The 20,170-nt window shown below is 38.5% G+C and overlaps 1 long non-coding RNA gene across 21 annotated transcripts in view; it reads left to right on the top strand.

Moving 5' to 3' along the window:
• Positions 1-204: 204 nt before the first annotated feature.
• The window catches only part of LOC131313243 (uncharacterized), a 31,702-nt gene continuing 11,736 nt past the window's right edge, over positions 205-20,170 (top strand). Inside the window, exons 1-13 of one of the 21 annotated variants that reach the window (XR_009196125.1) lie at positions 205-2,092; positions 2,194-2,396; positions 2,558-2,625; positions 3,345-3,444; positions 5,417-6,659; positions 8,123-8,301; positions 10,411-10,499; positions 12,097-12,248; positions 12,527-12,623; positions 13,719-13,812; positions 14,594-16,784; positions 17,474-17,761; positions 17,901-18,173. This is a non-coding gene — a long non-coding RNA (uncharacterized LOC131313243). Of the gene's footprint in view, positions 2,093-2,193; positions 2,397-2,557; positions 2,626-3,344; positions 3,445-5,193; positions 6,660-8,122; positions 8,302-10,410; positions 10,500-11,638; positions 11,734-12,092; positions 12,249-12,526; positions 12,624-13,080; positions 13,813-14,411; positions 14,458-14,593; positions 16,785-17,473; positions 17,762-17,900; positions 18,174-20,170 lie in introns of those variants that run through there. The other 20 variants (XR_009196131.1, XR_009196120.1, XR_009196128.1 and 17 more) reach the window with 20 other exon arrangements.

A 20,170-nucleotide genomic window follows, 5' to 3' on the forward strand; every position in this document is an offset into this window, starting at 1 on the left:
GGGATTGTTGGGTTGTATGTATGTTATGTTTATTGTATAGAAGGGCAAAAAGGGGAGTTCAGGAATAATTTATTGGTTGTAAGTAGCAATTCCTTATAAAGTGGTGATTTGTAGATAGCAATTGACTGCGAGTAGCAAGAATTGGATTGCGAATAGTGGCCAACTTTCATAATACACTTTTGAATTTGAAAAACCATTATTAATACTCCCAACGGCGAGTCACCGACATACAAAACTCCCTGCACACGAAACCCGCTCCCCCCGGCTCTCTCCTAGGGTTTTCACACAGCCACCTTCCTATCAAAACCACCTCATCAGCGGCTGCACCAGAGCCACCAACACCTGCCTCTACGCGGTTTTCTACGGCGACAGGTCCTTCACCATTGGACTGTACGCCACCGAAACCCTAACCCCCTCCGACGTCTTCCCAGGCTTCGCCTTCGGCTGCGGCCTGAACAACACCGGCCTCTTCCGCGGCGCAGCCGGCTTGCTCGGCCTTGGCCGCGGCCCCCCCTCCCTCGTCGCGCAAACCGCTTCGAAATATGGAAGCTACTTCTCCTACTGTCTGCGGATCAAAAAAAAAAAAAAAAACTTCTCTTACTGTCTCCCTACATTATCAGGAACTCTGGTATTTGGAAAAGGCGGTGGAACGACAAACTCCTCTTGTAGAAAGGAAGCCTCAAAATCAGATCTCTCGCTCTATTACAAGGTCTCTCTCTCGATTGACCGAGTGTGTGTGTTGTATGTGTCTATCTTTCGTCTAACGAACATTCTACAGGAATTTCGTTGCGCAACTACAGACTAATAACAAACACATGTTAGAAATTTCTCCACAACTGGTCACATCCTCTCTCTCTAGGAAACGGAAAGGCAGAAAACCCTTTCAGATCAGATCGCGCCGCCCCCGAGGGGGGAGGCGGCCTCCCTCCCTCCTCCCCCCGGGCCTCCCTTTCAATTCCATTTCCCCTTCTCCTTTTCTTCTGAGTCTTTACCTTCCCTCCTGCCGTTTTCTCACCTCTTTCCGACGCCCGTCGCCGCTTGTTTCACCGTCTCCCCGGTAGATTCTTCCTTCGTTGAACCCGATATTTAGCTTAACGGCCAGGGGTTTTCGGCTGCAGGTGGTGGCTCGTTTGGGTGTCTTTGGGTCCCGGCCGGTTCTTTTCCTTGGAGAACTGGTTTTGTGCTTAACGGCGAGGGATCCACGCAGCTTCTGGTTTTCAGTCCCCTCTCCGGCCGTTCTGGCCTGGTCTCCGTTCAATGGCCGTGTTTTGGGGGTGGGGCGAGCGTGCATTGCCTTTTTTGGCTTTGGTGGCTGCTGATGGAGTGTGGGTTTTGTTTGGGCTGTTGGGTGGATGCTTGGGTGTGCGGTGGTGGCCGAGGTTGGTCTGGTTGCTGTTCCCAGGGGTTTTAGGGGCGTCGACGGGTGTCTTGGGGTGGAGTTTTCAGTTGATTAGGTTTAGGGCTTTGTCTTTATTTGCAGAACTCGATGGATTGAAGCAGTTTTGGGGCTTTTGGGCACAGTTTGCAGGCGATTTGGGGTTTTGAGGTGGTGTTGATGGTGGTTGAGGGCGGCGACGGTGATGTTTTGGTAGCTAGGTGACGGACTGTAGCAGTGCAGGGCAGTAGCAGAGCAACGGAGACGATGATGGCGGTACCCCGGGCGGTGGGTTCACGGCATGGCAGCAGCAGCTGTTTCAGTGGTGGCAGCGAGTTCAGAGGTGCTCGGCGGCAACATTGGGTGGTGAGGCCTGGTTGGGTTGCGAGGTGTTTGCGGCTAAAGTCTCTCGGGGTGTTTTTGGTATCGGTGACATACGGCGGGTTCACGGCGATCCTCGTGGCGGAGGCGGCGGCATTTCTGATTCAATCAGGTGTAGGGTTTTGGTTGGCAGTGGGGTTGGTTTTGGGTTTTGTTGGTCTTCGACCGATTAGGTGTCGGGTAGCTGGGAAGATTAAGTAATTTTAATTTTCATTTGCCCTTGCCTTTTTTATCTTTGTAATTTTCGAATTCAGAGATTAATAAAATCTTTTTGCTGATTAAAAAAAAAAAAAACTACAGGCTAATAATCCACAGGCAGCAGAAAAAAAGGATAAGGTAAAAATAAAGTGCCACTGAGTTCTATCTTAGATCATGATAACCAACATAGATTTGGGATATGAGAAAAGCTGACCTTGAATTTTCTTGTGAAACTGCAGAAACCACTTGCGTATGTTACTAAGGGCGTCGCTGCTGCAGCTGGTGTTAACAGAGTGGTGGCAAGGGCACATGATAAAAAACCCAAGAAGGTTATTGTCATAAGCCCTGATGAGGAACTGAAATCTGAAGAGTCAGTGCAAGAAACTCTGGAAACAGATCGTCAAGGAAAACCCTGACATTGATTCTCACTGCACGAAGCAAGGTGATTTCTTCATCTGATATATACTCTCTGATTATACTTTTTCAGCAGATTTTATGCCTAGCCTGTCGCTGTCCTTGTTTTTACTTATTTTGATTCTCCTCAGACTGCTTGCGGACTGACCATAAAACCAAAGAATCCAATAACAGTGATTATTTTGGCAGATGTGGATAACGAATTGGCAGTCTTGGAGTATGTTTAGGACATGTACAAGTTCTACAAGCAAGCTGATGTAATTGATACACAGCCGATTATGTCTCTGACTAAGATTACCACGAGCTTGAAATATGTGTTGTTAAAATTGAACTTCAAAATTTGTTCAAACTGAAAGGGCCGCCAGTTTATTACTTATTAGGTCCAAAGGTTGTGCATAAAACTATAATTACAAGCAAAATGAGGAATCGTTACATAAGGAGTTTCCCAGAACTGTGATATAACTATAATTACAAGCAAAATGCTCTTGTAGTCTGGTTTGGGTTATTTTTTTCCGCTGATGGAGCGGAGAGAATTTATCCATGGTTCTGATGTTAGTTTCTCTAGGTTCTTAGCTAAAAAAATTTGCAATTGTGTTGGAATTTGAGAATGGATTGTTATGTTTGATGTTCTAGGTTAACGTAGCTAATATATGACGGATGCTAATGTGATTAGATTTGAATTGGCAGGCCAGGTGAGTGGAATTTTGTGAATATGTAGTTGAACAGTAAAATAGTTGGCTTCCCTTCCCAGTGTGAGAGAAATCTTGTTCTTTGAATTTGTATTTGTGTGTGTAATTATTTGTTTAGTATCTGAACTGAATCCTTCTTATTATCGAATGGGAACGGTGGATTCCCTTACTATTTCCTCATTTTTTGTGGATTGAACTTTTAGGCTGCTTTTGACAAAATTCAAAATTGCTTCTATCCCTTGGTCGCGCTTACTAATTGCAAATGATATGCCAATGGTTGCAATAAGGGATGGGGGATGTGTTGAAGGTCAGAAGGCAGTGAGAGGCTCAAGTAAAGTAGTATTGAGCTAACAGAGTGAAGAATACTAGATGGCTCATGGAGTGAAGGTCTAATTATCATTCGGGTTTTGGTTTCTTGACTTTGAATATCTTTTGTTTTCTAAATTCTCAAGTTGCAGGGCAATAGAGATCTCTTCATGAACTCTTGGATGGTCTACAAGTACTTTTTTGTGTAATCCCGAATAGAAGGATCCTAAACTCCCACTTAATTACCGTTTAGTCATGTTGGTCTCCTAATTTAGCAAGGTATTGGTTTTCAAACTTTAAACAACATTGATTTGATGAAGAAATCCTTGGTGTTATTTCACTTTATGAAAGGAATGTTGCATGATTTGCATCCATTTGCTTTCATGGCTTCCCTCTACTAATTGGTTCTTCCAAATTGCTTTCATGCTTTCATGAGTGCCTTTTTTTCCCGTTTTCTCTGGTTCTTTTCTTTGCTCTTTCTATTTGAATCATGTAGTACCCCCATGATAATTCACAGGTCCTGCTGTAATGTTGCTATTGGAGTCTTTTAGGAAAAAAATAGTGGATCTGCTTTTTCTTTCAAACCAATGAATAATGCCAAAGTTCACGAATCCAAAATCCTGAATGGGAGTAGGAATTCGAGATGATATTGAACTGGGTTTTTCCAACGTCTGACCTCAAATAGTAATTCAAATACAAGGAGCAAAAAAAAGTCATACATGATTTTCTTTTTCTCTTTTTTGCTACTCATATCCACCCCTATGCAATTGTCAAAAAGTCCCAAATAAGCGCTGTGTCCTTGAATTGACCCCCCTTCGACTACATTACCTCTCCAACTTTATCCCTCAGAATTTTGACCGCTATCAAGAATACCGTATAAAGATAACTACAAATTTGATATTTATTGTCATTTGTCATGCCCTTTCTTTTCATGATAAACTTGAAAATTCCATTCCAAACTTGATTATTACATGCAAACATGGATGTTTTATTTCTTCTATTTTGTTTGGGGCACATTTGAAGAGGACGAACAATCCTTAGAAGAGTGCAGAAATTTGGCATTGCTGTTTTATTTAGCAATGTCATTCAAGTTTTGAGTAGGTAGTAATGTGTTATACACACTTCTATTTGACAGTTTTGACTTTGATGTGGTGGCCGGTGGGATGATTCCATGCGTTAAACTGATATTACCAGTCAATTAGCAGTACCCTTCCATTGAATGGTACATAGTTTTTACAAGGCTTTTGGTAATTGATGTGACATCTGTTCATTTTGTTGTTGTATTAGATTACGCAAGTGTTGGTTGTGTTTAGGGTCGGAGGTGGTCAAGGACTGAGGTTAAGGTGGGAGGAGGTGGTGGAGGACTGAGGTGGCCCGAGGCCTGGTGGTGGTTATGGCTCCAAGTGGAGAAGGGGACACCTGATAATGGTTAGGTAGGACTGTATTTTGCTAAAAGGATAGAAATAGAGATTGCAGGGGTGTTGTAGAAGAAAATAACAAATACCAAAGATGCTATTGTACTGCATTCTTCCAACTTTTGCATAGATATTTGGCCATTTCATAGCATCCAAACAAGATAGATCTTCTCCATCATTATGTCAGCGGTCTTATTTATGGAACTAAATATTAACGTATTTTGCTGGGGAAGAGGTGCTAAAGTTGAATGAATTCACTATTTCGAGTTTTCTTGCAAAAAGATAAAAGAAATATTATTCGAGCAACCTTCTTTCTTTTTCTTTTTTGGTTCTTCATTTGTCTACTCCTCTTCCCCATTCGAAAGTTTCTTAATGGTCTTTTGGGTTTTTTTTTTTTCTTTCTAATTTGCTGCAGCTGGAGGGGTTGGAGAATTGTTACAATGGAGATGATGAAGATTGTAGAAATAGAATAATGGTAGCGTGGGCTTATTTCCCTTTACACTCAGCATCATAAGTCCTAAAATCAACTAAAACAGACACGGTTGGTTTAGGATACTCATAGAAGAGCATTGATTACGGTGGGACTTAAAGCTGGAATTTATCTTTTCAAACTCACCTTCTTTCATAGTGTTTCTTAGGTGGAGTGATCTTTGGGTTTGGGTATGAACATGAATGATGCACATGCAACCAACATTGACATATTCAAAGAATTTACTAATTTAAGCCGGGTAATTGTGATTTTTTACAGTGATATCTTTGAATATGTCAATGTTGGTTGTATATACGTGATATCTTGCTTTTGTGCTTATATATACGTAGGACTATAGTAGAAACATGTTGTCTTAGATTTTGTTGTATATAACATACGGGAGGATAGTTTATGTAATATTCTCTCTCCTTGTATCTCTTCCCCTTTTTTGCCAGATGTGGCTGCTGGCGTTTTGGTAATGTCTCTTTTTGAACAGATCTTTGCTGACTTTTCTTTTGGATAACAATGGCAGAATGATACGAAAGATAGTGATTCCGACAAAGATATCTTTGCTTCCAGAACAATTGGAGGGATTGTGGGGCCGCTTGACCCTAGCAATTGAAATTGCCCAATACTTCTCTTAAGGTTTTGGATGTTTTTGATAGTCTTGTTGAGTCTCTTGACCCTGCAAAATGCACGAATGACACACAGTTTGCTAAGTTTTTTTTACGGTTTCCACAATGGCATAATGAAAATGGATAACCAAAAGTTCCCATATTAGCTTTTGATTATTCATTTAAGAGATTGCTAAGATTAGCAATGAGCAATTTAAAGGTCCACAATGGCATAATCAAATTCGGATAACCAAAACTTGCCACATCACTTTTTTAAACTACAAAAAATTAAAACTGTGAACATAGAAAATAGTTTTCCTAAAAAATTTTTGAAACTAATAAAAACTATTATTAAAAATAGAAAATAGTTTTTGAAATTTTTTTCGAAGAGGAAAAGTTTTCTTATTTCGAAGAGGAAATTATGAGTGCCTAATGTGCTTTTAGTGGTGAAGTTTTAGTGGGTGGCAACTAAAAAAGGGTTTCATGCTTTGACTGGGTATTGTCGGCCGGTTGCAAATGGGGTTTGGGCAAGCATAACATATAGCACTTTTGGTGATTATACACCATGTGGCATTGACTCTCTTGTGGTTGGTATTTCTCATTTGGTGCTTCTAGGCTTGTGTTTCTATCAGATTTGGCTAACTAAAAAGGATCCTAAAGTCCGGAGTATCGCTTGAAATCTCAAATAACTACAGTTACTTGTTGGGTTTGTTGGCTGGTGCAGAACCTTTGTTTAGATAAGTTATGGGGATTTCAATATTTAATTTGGATAGACAGAGTGGTCTTCCTCTCTTTGAGGTGCGTGTTTTATTATTTTTTGTATTATGCTGTTTTTGCCAAAATGAACATTGCAATTGTCTTTCTGTTCTAGCATTCATTTCTGTTACGAGTATGCAATCTGATTGTTAGTTGTTCCCCATATTTTAAATTCATGTCAATAGTTAAATGTGTCGTATGATTAGGTTCAGTGAAGTTTGTTTCTATGTGCATAAGACATCATATAATGTACCACATGTTTACAACCCAATTAATCAGATTTGCTCATGGCCTGATGAATTCCTATGGTTTGCGTAATCTTAACGAAGTTTTATACTTTTGTTGCTTTCTTTATTCTATTTTGTTAGGATAGTAAAGGACTTAACTGAGAGTGATAGAGCAACTACAGGAAATGGATCCTCCTAGCTGACAAATGTAATTGGGAGGTTTGTAGGCTTCACTTTGATACACTTTCGTGGCTAATAAGATTTCTTCATGTTGTTTGTGTAACCGGAATCAAGTATTTTGGTTGTCCTTTATATGGATAATTGTTACATACCATGTCGTGATTTAAAATGGTACTGGATAGTTGTATTTGAAAGAAGTATTTTCTTAAGGTAACCTTTACTCGTGATTTAAAATGGTACTGCCCTCAATATTTTTGCTGCGGTTACTGTCCCAGAAGTTTAAATGAATACCAACTCTAAAAGTCTTCTTTCTAAATCGAATTCACTGAGATACTCAAGCTTAATATGGTTCTTTTTCTTTGTTTACTAAAATATCTTTACTTCCGAGCAAAAATATCTACAAACAGAGAAAGCATGCATTTTCGCCCCTGAAAATTGAATAAACTTGAAGAACACAAATTGCTGCTGATGTTTTACCCTTTTCTCGAAGACAAACAAGTAATGTCCGGTGAGCCATCTTTATTGATGTTCACATTTGAGTAGTAGCTCAAATTTCCTCTGTATATCTCTAGGCTTTCAGCAGTGCCTGGCTCACTCCTATTGGGAGCTTGTACGTGGAAGCCTGGAAGGCTTCAGCGAGCCTGGAGTATGAAATGCCGAAAATTGTGGGGGTGACCTTCTCTGCGTTACTCTCAAGCGTTTGAGAAATAGAGGGAAAGGAACTTCTTCTTTAATGGCTTTTCTTGCAGCATGATCTTCTAAATAAACTACTTCACCACCAACCTCATTGCACATGGATTCTGTTTCCTCTTGTTATGGAATGTGAATCTCATGAATCTATCTTTTATACACATTACACATTTTTAGGGAAAAATAGAGAGGTACAAAATGCTTCATTTTTCGCGAATGAAGATGAAGCTCACACGGATAATTAGGACTGTGAAGGAAAATAATCCTTACTCATTGGCTAATGTAATGTCCATTGGAAGGACAGTCCCATATTGTGCTTAATGCTATGTAAACTATTAAACAGCTATGGCATGTTGCGGTTTAATGCGGCTTTTTAAAAAAAAAAAAGTAATGTCTTTTCTCTTACAGATATTTTCATTGATCATTGAGGCTCTTGCCTGGTGCTCCATGTTGGTTATGATTGGTGTAGAAACAAGAATCTATATCAAAGAGTTCCGCTGGTATATCTGGTTTGGAGTAGCTTATGTCTTGGTAGGGGAAGCTGTGATGCTCAATCTCATCCTTCCTATGACAGATTTCTACACTAGGTCCATTGTCTATCCTTTATCTACGCTATTGACTCATGGATACTGTGAAATTCTTTTCTTTTCTCACAGAATTTCGATTCTTTCAACTTCTTGCTGACGTATGTGTGTATTGGGATAATTGAAGGAAGACAGCATGTTGTAAAGTTAGGACATTTTAATTAGGTGAAAATGCTAAGCTAAATATAGAAAAATCCAACCACAAAATGTAGTGGAACAAGCATTGTTGGGTGGAATGGTGATTCAAAGTAGAACTCAAAGAAGATGCAAACTTAGCAGGGAATTAGGGGTTGAATACCTTGCAATGTTACCTGTCTATGCTACTCTTTACGTCGGTAAATATAGCAGTAACTTTCAAAATACTGGAAGATAATTAGGCAAGAAAACCTTTTGTTCTTTCCTTGTTTTAGAAATAGATTCTCAAGTACCCCATCCCCCGCCAAGGGGGTACAAGGCATCTGTAGTCTCATCTATCTGGCTTGCCCCTCCGTTGGTGGAGCCATGCTCACTTTTACAAGAGCTAGAGCCCACAGAGACTCTTGGGTGTGCTCCTTGTAAGTAAAGGTTTACGAAGTGGGACGTGTGTCCTTCGAAATGTCTTAGTGTTAAACGCCTTTCTCTAAGATTATGGGGGACAAGTCCCTTGAAGATTGAATATACTCATTTACCTGTAATTTCGGTGTCTGATGTTCAAAGATACTTCGAAGTTTGTCCTTTATGGCCTGTGGATCATTTTCTGAACGTCTTTCCCAAATTTGCATGAAGAATATTCAATTTTGAATCTGAAGCCTGCTGCGCCCATAAATAAGAAGAATAACAAAAAAAGAAAAAGGAATATGCCTCAATATACTCCTACTGGCTACTACCTTCAAGGAAATATTGAAATGCAAACTTATGAACTGTTGTACTTCTTGAAAATGTATGTACTTGCATTCGATTTTGTGGCTGTTCCCCCTTGAAACGACATAGATGATTACTGAAGTAGAAATGTATGTAGCTACTATTTGGGGTGTCTCTTCTCGTTTACATTCCTCATTTGGATCCATATCCTGTGTACATACCTTTGCGGAATGAGTCTATTGATGACACGGAGTACGAAGCACTTTTGGGGGGAGAGCATATCTGTCCAGAGAGGCACACCAACCTATTTTCCTGTAAGTAGTCAATATCATTGGGTGTTTTGTTACCAAACGCGAAGAATACCAAAATTTTTGCCAAACGCAAAGAAAGCAAAATGGTGAAATGACTTTGTTCTAGTAGCAGAATAAATCAATCATTGGTTGCGTAATTGCGTTAGGTAGAGTAGAGTCAGTAGACTTCTATTAGCAAATCAGCACATGCTTTAAAACTCTTGGTTTCTTGACCTATAGGCACATTAGTTTGACCGGACTAATTGTGAAGTAATATAGAGTGCCTGTTCTCACCGTGCATTTATATATAGCATGTATGGAGAGTGACTTGCCTGTTCCAATCGTACCTCTCATCAATGGAGACAAGATAGTGTCTTCAAGAAAGGAGATAGTGTTCAATCTGATTGAGAAAGGAGATAGTGTTATATCTGGCCAAGATTTAGGTATCTTTCTTCTCTCCCATTTGCAAAGGTCTCCCCTTTAGGCAACTCATGCTGATATAACCTTTCTTTTGATGCATATGTGTTTCAAGTGATAAGGGGTAAACTAAGTGACAGGATGGAGCTACTGCAGGCTTTTGTTCCTGCACATAGAGTTCCATCTTTTTTATTGGTTTCAGTTACTTTGGTGCTTCCAGACGCTTGATGTGTGTTTACTTTGCTACTCCGTTGATTATTGAGACATATCCGTTTTAAACTTATTCCTTGATTTTTGGGTCTTTTTCTGATATTCCAAGTTAGTACATTTTGGCTATAAAAAGTAGTGTTTGTTGTTTTTTCCTAATTGGTGAAATGGTTGGTTGTAGGGCTCAGCATTCCTAAACCTTTTGTGAACCACTTGTGGCCATGCACGTTTCTGACTCATTTAGTGCTCGCCTTAGGAATGTTGGCAAGGATAATTACACACAGTAATGCGGAATCGGACTTGCTTAGAAGTATGCCAGTGCCATGGCTACTTCCATAAACCTATTGTTATTGTGCAGGACATTAGTCATGGATTGAAGGCGTTCTCTTTTTGAAACTAAAAAATTGTGGGTTAAGGAGGGAGTCTAGAGGGATGTTGAATCAAAAGGTACTATGCCATTAGTTTTGAACATTCCAGTTTTGTTGCCTCCTTATTTTCTGACAGTTGACTTCACTTACATTTGATATGTTAGCAAATTTTATTTTTAAGTTTCGATAAGCTAGGATGACATGAATGTTACACAATTATTACACTTTTTAACAAGATTTTGATGTGGTTTCATTTTTTCATGATGGAGCAATTCGGAACACAACCGCAATGGAATTATTTTACGACTACATACGAAGTTTCTCTCTCTCCTTACTATCTCAAATCTTTGGTTATAAAGGATGGGTATTATCTATATTGTTGTGGCCTAGGTATCGGAAAAGTTATGTTAGCTATCGATTACTTTCTTACGTTAGGCTGATTATGTTCAATATAATTTATCGAGTGCACTTAGTGAACTTGAGTCACTTGACCAGTTGATACTGTATGTGCTTGTTGTGGGTCACCTTGAGACCACATCACATGTGCTGTTGAACTCTAATATAGTAGTGAAAGCTTGGTTGTTGTCCCCTTTTCACTCCAGACTGGAGCATATTGAGAACGAATTGCAAGGTGATATTTGGAGGCAATTGGGATTGAGTTATGAGGGAGAGGAGAGAACAAAGTTGCCGGGCCTGTTTGCTATAATCTGTTAGAACTTAGAACCACGGGCAAATTCTAGCAAGAATGTGTGGATGGATGAGACCTAAATTTTAGCAAGAGCTTAGGATGAATTTGTTGAACTCTGTAGGGTGCATGCGAAGGAACCACTAGCAACCAGGAAAACAAGTTGAAGCTTTTGAGAACGTAGGAGCAACATTAATTCAAAGTCGTCTGTGTTCTGCCCAACCGCTGCATGTGATTGGGAATTTTCATCCAATTTGAGCTTGGTAATGAAGTTTGGAGTTGTCAAAGCTGGAACATTTGAAAGACATGATGCGTATAATGTGAAATTCCCCTCTGTCTGTCTGTGGTTTTGTGGCTGTTTATGTTTTGTTTTATTAGCGAATTAGTGCTAAATGGATGATATATTATGTGGATACATGGGTTCTTTTTTTTCCTTGGTTGAAATGAAGTGACCATATGTTCCAAGTCTCTGATTTGGTCATGAAAACATTCCAGGTCAAACTTTATCATGATAGGTATCTTTTATTATGTAGTTCTGCCTAAATGGATGGTTGGAGAATTTTTCATTTTGCTTCATCGTCATTCACCCAAATTTGGAGAATTTTTCATTTTCTCCATCGTCATTTGGGTAAGTTTATGCTATATTTTTTTGTTTGGATAGCCGCCAAAATAACGCTTGTTTCCGCTAAAAATACCAAAAATACCATTTAGATCAAAAAGTTATCTTGAATAGTGGTATTTTTAGGTCAAAATACTGAAACTACAGTTTAGACAATGGCATGAACTTGCCCTATCGTATCCCCTGTTTGTAAGAGCTTCCATCATCAGGCAAAGAAATCAAAGCTGACTATATCTATACAATACACACACACACACGCATGACTATATCTATGTTTACATCCCTATCTTCACTTACACTTGTAGAATGTATAGACAGACTTTTGTTTCTTTCTCTTTCTGATCGAGTATCTTGGGAACAAATGAAAGCAAGGTTACAGAGGAGCAAAGCCGAGAAGGGAATGGTTGGCCGATTGGGTATCAAGAAACAATGACGCTGTGCAGAGCTGGCCAATCTACGTGGCCGGCGTCTCTCTACTGGTGGTTCATCAATTGCGAAGTTTCGGGCAACGCTGATGCTGGTAGGTAAAAGTAAAAACCTATGCTTCTTTAGTTACTTGCTAATTGTGTATACTATATACTACTACAATTTACACACAGAGTGAGGAGATGGTGACTGGGGTGCGAAATTCTGTTTGTGTTTGTGGATAGAATAAACTTTCTGTCGAAATTTCAATTTGTTTGTTGGAACATATTTAATTGGGAACCTAGATTACTGCATTCTCTACTGCAAAGCCCAATTCAACTTCACAATCACGTTTTCATTTCCGGGTAGCCTTTGATTGAATATTTTAATTTTGCAGGTTTCATTTGATGGGTTCTGATCCAAAACTGCTGTGTTTTTGTGTTGGACTGCATTGATAACATAGACACGAAGATAGGACACAGTATTTGTTCGCAGTGAGTATTATTATCCTTGAATGCTTACCGAAAATGACTACTTGGCTCAACCTTTTTTACGGTTACAGTTACGTTCAGAAGTTTAGGGTCATAATTGGTTGCTGAAGTGAGATGTGTGTGCATGCTTGCGTGTGTGCGTGCTTGTGTGTGATAGGCACATGTATGGTTGTTTGCGAATTGCCATGTTTAATTATTTGAGCAAGAGCACATAATAGCATTAGTGGACATAGGGTTTGAAAAGTTATTGCACTTGCAGAGGTCTTTCATTGTACCTTGAATGATGCATTTTGAGGATTTATAAGTTGGAACTCGTGAATGATTAGTTTTCAGCAGAAAAATATTTTGAAGTACCTGCATTCCAGTTAATAAGTTGTCCATCATGAGTTCAAATACCTTGTGAATATGATAGAGGTTTTTCTTTTCAATTTACGATTTCCTGATTCATAATGTGTAATAGGTGGCACTTCTTGCAGCATGTATGCGTAGGGGCTTCAAAGTTCTGTCTGCAACTGGAGCTGGTGCGAAAACTGACCCTAAAAAATTCTGTGTGGCTGATTTGAGAGTCGACAAATGACCCACTATCTTTAATTCTTTTGGTGTGCATGATTTACTTTCTAATACTTTAGGATCATGTATCTAACTACCATAAACTTTACTACAATCGCGTTACTTTAGCATTTGTAAATAAGGTATGCATTGTAAATCTACATGTAAATCAGCTAGACTCTTGTTACTTGAATCAAACGATGTAATACACCTTTCCTCTTCAACAGGCAAGACATTCGTGCCTTGCACGTGGCCGGACCTAGTTTATTAGAAGAGAAAGGTCCTCCTTGAAAAAAGTAAATCACCTCGTTTTCTTAAAAAAGAACTTCACTGAAATTGTTGTCCTCCCAATTTCTGAAGCAGTAATAATCAATAGCCATCTTACTAGTTGCGGTGTTATCCCCCACTTTTAGATGTCTACGAAATTTTGGTCAACCCTGATGGCCTGATGGTTGGCAATAATGGCAAGGACAAATGAATATCTTTCTCTGGAATGCTATGATTTCTTGCTAATTTGAAAGCATTGACTTAATACTTTTTCCTCTGTAGGTGGCAGCTGTATTTCAAAAATCCTTAAGGCTCACCCATGAGAGTCGCAAGAAGTTCCCGTCATGAAAGATAACAAATTTGATGACAACAGATGGTAATGAACTTCAAGCATGCTATATTGAATTTTTTTGCTCATGAACACCGCATCACAAATAGAAAGACACGATTGCACCCGATAATAAGGTTTTTTTTTTAGATTTCATATATCTAAATTTGTGGTAACCAGAATTACTAAATTTTTGATGGCAATTTTGCAATATCAGTAAATGGTTTGTGTTGCATAAGATAAATATTTCTGTGCTGCATAAGATAAATATATATCATGTTGACCATTATGAGACAGCAAATTGCTAAATCCAATTTATCAGAACTTTCCATGAGACTTATCTATGTCGATGAAGAGTGCTAAGGATGACCCAAAAGTAAGGGCATTATTTAGAAAGTGCGTAGCAATTGTCCCTCTTATTAGAGTTTGCCTGTCAATTATAAAGGACTCGTATTTTTCAATTTTATGGATGCAACTTGGTAATTTTCACTCTATGGTTTCTTATTTTAAGACGGCAATTGGTATCTTGTTGGTGTTTTTAACAAAATGTCGAGGTTTCTTTTTCTGAAAGAAAGTTTTGACACAATGTATTAGAGTACAACTTATTATTGTTGAAGACTGAAAAAAAAAAAAACTGCAATGTGCAGCTATGCTTTAGTTAAAAATTTTCATTGGAAAGCAATGGATCTTCTGGTATGTGGCTTGGCTGATTTCTGCAACTGATAATGATGCCTATTGTGTCCGCCATATTTTTTTTTCTTTTCTTTCTGTTTTTTGTTTCTTGCATTTGCTTGGATTGAATAGTAACATTATATGTCCTTGCTTTCAGCAAATATGCCAACAACTTCATGGTTTGTGGTCAGCTCCATTTCGAATCACCATTGCTATGGTCCTTCTTTACTAGTAACTATGTGTGACGTCACTTCTTGGTTCACTAATGTTAGTTCTAATGTTCCCTATACAGGTAACAGTGCTTTCCTTACAACTTCGTATGGGTTCTATCTTAGTGATGTATTTTGCATGGGTCAATGGTTTTTTTTAAAGACTGTTGTCTCGGATTTTAGTCCTTGTTTCTTTGGAAAAGTTCTAGAGTCCATATACTGAAATCTGAACAAAATCTTTCCCAACGGTAGTGGTTGACCATGTTTAGCTTTTTGGCATTTTACTCCTTGGGGATTGTGGTCATTGGCTGTAGTCTCACATGGACTCTTATTTTTCCCAATGTATTCATGTCCACTGGCTATGACGGGTAAGTTTGCTCAAGTCCCTCAAGCTAGGGTTGTTTGGCCTTGAAGTCTGACTGCCGATGTTCAATTGACATAGTTATCGATGGAATCACTTGCAGGATCCTCCTATTGGGGTTGCCTTCTCGGAACCTTACTCCAGTGATTAAAAGTAAAAATTTTGACTTTCTACCACGGAGAAGGGATCATGTTCCTTACTGGAATCGAACCTTTCAAGCAAATGATCCCTAGGAAACATGTCTGCCTTATCCCCATTGGTAACCGTACTTTGGATAATTTGCAATGGATAGTATCGGAAAACCGACTTTTGTGATTTACCTTTCAAAAGTGGACATGCATTTTGAGTCATCCCAAAATTTGAAATATGGACAAACAAAATGAGACGGAGAGTATTTACTAGAGAAGAGTCAGACGCTCAAGTAAACCAAAACGCCAATCCCCAATAATATATCAAATTTGCAGGACAAGTCAAGAGAGTTGTCAATTGAGTATGATTTAATGTTCTTCCTACCAGTATGATTTTTGGCGATATAAACTTGATGAGCCCTTAATTGGTTGTTTAAGTTTTTCTGTGTGTGATTCTTTACTTAAGAAGATATTCTGGAGAAGAAAGGATCTTGTCTAGACCTCTGACTTTAGGCTTCCTTCAGTCATGCTTTTGAAGGGTGATGGTTTACAGTACAGTGGGAACTTTGTGGTGAATGTTTTAGATAGGCATCACAAGCTGCGGGAGGTGTCTGGGCAACATTGTGCTTTACTTTGTTTAGTGCTCATGATTTTTGTGACTTTTTCTTCAATTTTTTTTCCTGTTGTTTTGCACAAACTCTTAATTTATCTTGTGGGAACAGACATTTATCATTAGCAAAATGAGAAGACTACCAAAGGAAGGACTGCAAAGTACTGATAAGAGAGTTGGGCTAATGAATGAAATTTTGGCTGTCATGGACACTGTGATGTATACTGCCATCTTTGCTTGGATTGTCTGGATCTTATATACATGAATGTTAGGAGTGATTATCTGATTTAATGCTAAACAAATTCAAATGTTGTGTGGGAGGAGAGTTTCCGATCCAAAGTTCGCGGCATGAGAAAGGTTGAACTCTCATGGTTTCAGAAAGCACAACTATTGCCAGCAGTATGACATAATCATAATCTTGGAAACCATCTGTTGGCATTATTGCTTTCAGAGACGCCACCTTAACCATCTCTTGTTAGAATTGCAAAAAGAGATACTAGAACCCAAGACATCTTGCAACCTGAGCTATGATACCATGTTAGGTTACCAGTTGCCCTAAATGCTTATGCTGTTACATGGTTAGGTCATGCTAACACCACCACGGACGGCTATAATTAGGTAAGGATGATGCCGAGATAGCTAAACCCCAATGCACATTTCACATGCTTACAACAATTTTTTTTACACGTTTCAAACATTGGCATACACTATGAACAAACGATGGGGTGGTCATTAGCATTTTACTTAGATTAATGAGGGGAATGAACAAATGTGAGGTCCTTATGATGTGAACACAATTTTAGTTTCACTTTATGGGTTTTCATCTTTAAGTCCCAATAAATTCTATCTCACATACTGCAACATAATATTGGTAGGATGCAGCTACTGTTTGGGGTGTCTCTTCTCGTTTACATTCCTCATTTGGATCCATATCGTGGGTACATACCTTTGCGGAATGAGTCTCTGGATGACACAGAGTATGAAGCACTTTTGGGGGTGAGAGCATATCTGTCCATAGAGGCACGGCAACCTATTTTCCAGTAAGTAGTCAATATCATTGGGTGTTTTGTTGCCAAACACAAAGAATACCAAATTTTTTCCCAAATGCAAAGAAATGAAAATGGTGTTGACTTTGTTCTAGTAGCAGAATAAATCAATCATTGGCTGCGTAATTGAATTAGGTAGAGTACAGTTAGTAGACTTCTGTTAGCAAATCAGCACGTGCTTTAAAACTCTTGGTTTCTTGACCTATAGGCACATTTGTTTGACCGGACTAATTGTGAAGTAATATAGAGTGCCGTAGGAAAAGTGATCTCATCTAATTAAATAGCGATGGTATTAACAATACCAAAAATTCGCGAAGGTAATGTCCATACTCCATACCATGTTTTCTGAGCTAATCATGTTTTTCTAGCTGTAGAAGTTGAAAAAAACCGTGGAATATGTGGTCCCCTTGGATGCGGAGAAAGTTTTGTATTTATGCGGAGAAAGTTTTGTGCTTAGTCCACTCTCATGTTTCTAACAAATCCAGAGAACTGCACTGGATGAGTTTGTATCGTTATTCTAGCATGCTTTCTTTTGTAATTGGTCCACTCTCATGTTCCCATTTGTGGACTTCAACAACACCTGTACCTTGAAAACAATTTTTTTTTCTCTTACCTTCGTGATAATTAAGTTAGATTGGGTCTTGGTTAGCTCATGTCTAAGTTTGTACATTGGTTTACTGTAGGGATTTGTTTCGGCTGGATGACCCCACCCATGCAGTAAGGCTATAAAAGGCCTATCATTGAGAAGGATGTCTGGAAGCTAGACGCATGGGATCAGACTGAGACATTAATTAAAAATTTTGCAATGTGTTGATTTTTTTTGCGCATGCAAAGTTGCACGCTCATTGCTCAATATATCGTTGTCCTATGGAACGTGTATTGATTTTAGGCTTTTGTAGGTTCCAAATTTGTTGGGCTGAGGAATATAAACCCTGACTTTTACGTGCCTTAAATGGTGGCCTAGGAGGAAGGTATAGCGAATAAATGCTTAGTATAATCTCCTTATTTTATTTTTCAGGTTTCATGAAAGCATTAACATTTCAAAAAGTAGAGATTTATCTGTAAACAATTTTATCTCACTGCTTGCTTTTTGTATTTTCTTCTCTACAGGTTCTTGTTTGGAGGCATTTTCAAAGTAATTACTCTGTTCTCCTAACTTTTATTTATTTATTTATTTATTTTGAAAACGCATTCCTGGAGAACACTTTCGTATCCTTAGACAACATCTTGTGCCACAAATATTGGCCAAGTTGATTGGCCTAGGTAATAGATGTCCTTTGTAATCTTTCGGGTTTAGGTTTGCATAACTGTATGTTACTTGCTGTTGTGGAAACTTATTGCTATGTTCATGAGGATTCAATCAATTGTTTCAAGCTTTGTATCGGTTGCATACTTGCATCACATATCTTGTCTTAACAGGGTCTTCGTAGAATGAACATTTCAACCATGATTGGACATTTTTGTTAGTTTATAAACTCATTGTGGACCATGACCTTTTCGTTTGCTCTTCAGCTTAGCCTTGGAGAAAGACCCTTACAGGCCAATGGCGTAAATTTTCATTCCCCAAGGAACTCTCAGGCTGGCTTATTGAAAAAAACACTAGTGAGAGATGGAAAGAACTTGTGCGACTTTTCAAAGAGATTAAATATCACATGGGCATCATCTACAAAATAATTTGTGAAGAGACAAAAAAGCCCTGAATAGTAGAAGTAAATGTGAAGAGGCAAATTAAATGTTGCTCCCGTACTTAATATTTAGCATGACCATCACATGATTAGTGAATTAAAATGCAAATTAGATTTTTATATACAATCATCCTTATGGCCACCCGCTTCCAATGCATTAGGTTAGCCATGTAGCTTTTTGTTATTTGCTACGAAATGGATAACAGTAATAAAAACTCCAAACCTCCTTAGGAAGACCATAAATATATGAAAGGGAATGAATTGGTTTTTCGCACATGATAAGAAACCGCAGTTTCTCTCTCATACCTTCTTTTTTCCCTTGCTATGGTCATGATAGGAAATAATGGCGCTCCTAATGTGCATGAACACACTTTTGGGCACACATTTGAAAACAATGATTTTCCTTGTGAAATTATGCCTTTCGGTTCTTTTATAACACATGCGGCTTTAGCTCTAAAAAGCACAGTAACAACACTAACATAGAAACAAATACGAACTCGGGGTACATGAATTATGAAGAGACGAGGACAAACATACAGTGGGAGAGATGGCAAGAATACGTATACATTTGTTGAGATATATTCTGTTGTTGTACAAACATATGTTGAGAAACAACCAAAACTAATGTTATACTTTATAATCCTTACCTTTTACTTGCTATTTATTATTTTGAAATGAGGATCTTATCAGGTTGTGTTTTATATGGAGTTTCTTGTGTTTTTTATCATCATGTTATCCTGAAATCAACTTTTAAGTTAAGGTTTGACATTTCCAATTTGAAACATGCATGTCCCTGTGTTCCTAGCGTGTCCCGTGCTCAAAATTGATAAAATTTATAGGACACACCAAAATAGCATGTGCTACGCGTGCATCCACATCCTATACGGCTAGCAGCTAGGCATGTTGGCACTCATAGCTTGAGCTCATAGAATATTTCTTCAGTTTACCTAGATGTATAGTCAACCTCTAAGAAACTGTTTTTAACCAATGTGGGGCAAGTTCAAATACTCGTTTTGGAGGTTATAAACTATAATTAACCAATGTGGGACAAGCTCTAACAGATTTTATTCAAACATTTTTTCCTATTCAGACTTGTGAATACCGACACTGATCATCCTTCTTTGATGGTCTTGCAGATTGACAATGACCTTTCCCGATTTGTGGGGCCAGTTTTGTTGAATCATCTCTTAAAGGTTAGCCTTATGACTCTTCTCATGCAGATGCATAACAATGTACGCACTTTACTATTTTGCTATCTAAGGGGCCTTGACTTCTATCTACATATAGTGGACATGATGAATACACCCATGTTCCTATGGCAGAGAAATGTGCAGCAGTAACGTAGACTTGTCGGAATCAGTTTAGTCTTTATTGGTACTCCTGGAAATTAAGTGAGAACTTTTTGACGTACTTGCACGTACCTGAAAGTGGCTGTCCTGAAAAGTGTCTACTTTTTGATGTACTTGCACATTCTTGAAAAGTATGAAGGTCACGAGCTTTGCCTTGTAAGGTAGAGTATGGATCTTTCAATTTATATCTTGTCAATACCCCCTTTTTTCAAGTTCTTGCACATTGCCTTTGTTTCTAAGTTTTTGTTAATAATTCTTCGTAAAGATTGTGCACCTTACATGTAGTTTCATTCTTTAATAGAAGTTAAATCCTTCACAATCATCGCGAAAAAAATATAGGAAAGAA

The sequence above is a fragment of the Rhododendron vialii genome, chromosome 13a (genome assembly GCF_030253575.1).
Source record: "Rhododendron vialii isolate Sample 1 chromosome 13a, ASM3025357v1".
NCBI lineage: Eukaryota > Viridiplantae > Streptophyta > Magnoliopsida > Ericales > Ericaceae > Rhododendron > Rhododendron vialii.